A 4,257-nucleotide genomic window follows, 5' to 3' on the forward strand; every position below is an offset into this window, starting at 1 on the left:
TAGACTCATCAATGAAGTCTAGTAACAACTCAGCTAACATTTCTTTAGACAAGAATTTAATCTTGTCTTTGAGATGATGAATACTTACCTCTTGTTCATCATCTGATTCTCCGATGGCCATTAGTGCTTACTCCTCCTCAGCTTCATCTTCTGAGTCTTCATCTGAGGTTTCTCCCCAAGCAGCAACCATAGCCTTGGTTGAACCTTTGTTTGTTTTTGGTTGAACCTGTTCCTTCTTCCTGTTCCTTTGTTCAACACTTTCTTTCTTCCCTGAGATTTATGAGACCTTTGAGTGGGGATTTGAGGGGCCATTTGAGGTTCGATTTTGATGTTTTTGATATGTATGAACTCGTATGAGGATGAGGATTGTATTGATATGAAAATTTCTGAGTTTCTAGAAGTGGGCCCGGGGCTCGAGTTTTGCTAATTTCTGGATTAGTGCCCGTTGTTGGTTGTTTTCGCTTGGGCTTTGTTCCCTTGGCATATTTTGACGTCCTCATTCTGATTTTGGATAGATTCGACGTGCGTGGAGGCCGATTCGAGGGGCAAAGGCGTCGCGAGCTAGAGATGTAGTCGGTTCGAGGTGAGTAATGGTTGTAAATGATGTTCTGAGGGTTTGAAACCCCGGATTGCACATCGTAGTGCTATATTGAGGTGAGGCACACGCTTGACGACGAGCGTGGGGTCGTGCACTGTTGGGGACTGGGACTTGGTCCGTCTCGATTGATGATTTTACCGCGTATGTGACTGAAATCTATTTGTCATCACCATTATTTGGGCTGCATGCCATATTTGGGCTTCGTGCCAACTATTTGAACACTTCGGGGGTTTTTGTTGATATTTCCTCACTGTTTTGACTTATTACTTGAACTCAATCATGTTATTTTTCACTGTTTTCAAAACTCAGCCATGTTCACTCAATTTTAATACTCAAATGATATTTAAATGATGTTTTGGGCTGAGAAACACTGTTTTACTGTTGCCCGAGAGGCTTATGTGATTTTTGACTGAGTAAGGCTGAGGGCCTGTGTTGTGAGGTCATCTTTTGGTACGCGCTGCACGCCACAACGGTGATACACTGATACTGATTTGAGGCCGAGGGCCTGAGATATGTACGCCACGAGGTGGCTTGATATTGATATGAGGCCGAGAGCCTGTTTATGATGCCACGAGATGGCTTGTTATTGCGCTTGGGCCGTAAGGGGCCCCTCTAGGAGTCTGCACACCCCCAGTGAGCACGGGTACCAGTGTGATGTGAGATATAGCACGAGGGGCTGGTATTGTTCGATGTGATTGCCCGAGGGGCTGATATTATTCTATGTGGTTGCCCGAGGGGCTGATACTGTTCTATGTGGTTTCCCAAGGGGCTGGTACTGTTCTGAGATATTGCCCGAGGGGCGGATTTGTTGATATTGTGCCCGAGGGGAGAACCTTATGTACTTATCTTTCTTATTTGCCTGTCATTTACTTGCTTAATTGTGTATTTGTGCCCGAGGGGCAGATTTCTGGGCTTATCTGCACTAGTTGTTCTGCATTCATTTGCACAACTGTTGAAAAAGTTATTTTCAAAAGGGTTTAAACTAAGCTAAGATGTTTTAAATGATTTTACAGCTTCATTGCTTTCTTACTGGTTTTGAAACTGCTTCTATACAGCATGTTGATGCTCTTTTCGTGATTTCTTACCACTCAGTCTTTATTTATGATTATTACTCACTGAGTTGGCAGTACTCATTTTACTCCCTGCACCTTGTGTGTAGATTCAGGTATTTTCTGAGCTTGGTGGCAGTTGTCAGTGGAGTTAGCAAGGTAGCTGTCGGCGTTCGCAGCACTGCTTTCTCTCTCTTCATTCTATTAGACTGTACTGAGTACATTTTAGACCTTGTTAGTTGTATTTAGACTTAGTAGATGCTCAGGACTAGTGACACCCCAGTTTGGGCTGTGTTTGGGTTGTACTTCCGCATTATTATTATATTATCCGCTGTTTAGCGTTATTAAATCATGTTTTGGAATGTTGTATTGCTGCTTAGCTGCTTAACTTCGAATTGGAAATATGTCTACTGGCCTTGTCTTCACGAGAGGCGCCATCACGACCGGGTCTGGGTTTAGGGTCGTGTCACCTTGGCACCTCCCTGAAGCACCCTCTCTCGGAGAACCGCCAAATGTGGATCATCGAACTGTCGGGCCTTTATCTCCCCCAATAATGAAGATTGAGCGACTATTCACGCAAGAACCCGGCTGGGCTCCGAAATGTCTAACCTCACTAGTCTGTTAGCCAAGGACTGAATGTCCAAAGCTAGTGGCCTCTCCCCTACTGGAATGAATGCCAAACTACCCATACTCTCTGCCTTTCTGCATAAGGCATCCGCGACCACGTTTGCCTTGCCCGGATGATAAAGAATGGTGATGTCATAATCCTTCAGTAACTCAAGCCACCTGCGCTGCCTCAAATTAAGATCCCTCTGCTTGAACAAATGCTGCAAGCTGCGATGATCGGTATAAACCTCACATGAAGCCCCGTACAGGTAGTGCCTCCATATCTTAAGAGCATGAACAATCGCCGCCAACTCTAGATCGTGTACAGGATAATTTTTCTCATGAATCTTCAGCTGACAGGAGGCATATGCAATAACTAGCCCCTCCTGCATCAATAAACAACCCAAGCCAATGCACGAAACGTCACAATACACTGTATACATCCTTGAACCGGAAGGCAACACAAGAACTGGTGTTGTAGTCAAGGCTGTCTTGAGCTTCTGGAAGCTCGCCTCGCAATCATCGGACCAATGGAAAGGAGCACCCTTCTGGGTCAATCTAGTTAGAGGTGATCCAATAGATGAAAATCCCTGCACAAACCGCCTGTAATAACCTGCTAACCCCAGGAAACTCCCGATCTCAGTCACCGAGGTAGGGCGTGGCCAACTCTGAACTGCCTCAATCTTCTTGGGATCTACCTTAATACCCTCCCCTGACACGATATGCCGCAAGAATGCCACAGGCTCTAGCCAAAACTCACACTTGGAGAACTTAGCATATAGCTTCTGCTTTCGCAAGGTCTGAAGCACGACTCTCAGATGCTGCTCGTGCTCCCCCAGGCTACGTGAGTATATCAAGATGTCATCAATGAAGACGATGACGAAGGAATCAATATAAGGCCTGAACACCCTGTTCATCAAATCCATAAATGATGCTGGGGCGTTAGTCAAGCCAAAGGACATCACCAAAAACTCATAATGGCCATATCTAGTCCGGAATGCTGTCTTCGGAATGTCCAAGTCCCGAATCTTCAGCTGATGGTAACCTGAACTCTAGTCTATCTTAGAGAATACCCTCGCACCCTGCAACTGGTCGAACAAGTCATCGATACGAGGGAACGGATACTTGTTCTTGATGGTGACTTTGTTCAACTGGCGGTAGTCAATGCACATCCGCATAGTCCCATCCTTCTTCTTCACAAATAACACCGGTGCACCCCAAGGCGATACACTGGGTCTAATAAACCCCTTTGCCAACAACACCTCAAGCTACTCCTTCAGCTCCTTCAACTCCTTAGGAGCCATGCGGTACGGTGGAATAGATATAGGCTGGGTGCCTGGAGCCAAATCGATACAAAAATCAATATCACGATCCGGTGGCATGCCAAGAAGATCAGAAGGAAACACATCGGCGAACTCTTGGACTACGGGAACTGAATCAATCGTCGGAGACTCTGCGGTGGTGTCTCGAAAATAAGCTAGATAAGCCAAACACCCCTTCTCGACCATACGCCGAGCCTTCAAGAAAAAAATAACCCTACTAGGGGTATCAACTGTGGAACCCTTCCACTCCAACCTCGGCAGCCCTGGCATCACTAGTGAAACAGTCCTGGCATGGCAATCTAGGACGGCGTGATATGGAGATAACCAATCCATGCCCAGGATGACCTCAAAATCGATCATGTCCAGCAATAGGAGATCTTCTCTAGTCTTGAATTTACAAAATGTAACCACACAGGACCGGTAGACCCGGTCTACAACCACGAAATCGCCCACAGGAGTGGACACATGAACAGGAGTGCCCAAAGGTGCAGGAGGAATAACCAGGAATCGAGCAAACAACGATGATACATAGGAATAGGTGGACCCTGGATCAAATAATACCGAAGCATCTCTACCGCAGACGGAAATAATACCTGTAATGACGGCATCTGAGGCCAATGCATCTGGCCTGGGTGGAAGAGCGTAGAATCTGGCTAGAGCGCTGGCTGGCTCGCCTCCGCCT

Source organism: Nicotiana attenuata, unplaced genomic scaffold (genome assembly GCF_001879085.1).
Source record: "Nicotiana attenuata strain UT unplaced genomic scaffold, NIATTr2, whole genome shotgun sequence".
Classification (NCBI taxonomy): Eukaryota; Viridiplantae; Streptophyta; class Magnoliopsida; order Solanales; family Solanaceae; genus Nicotiana; species Nicotiana attenuata.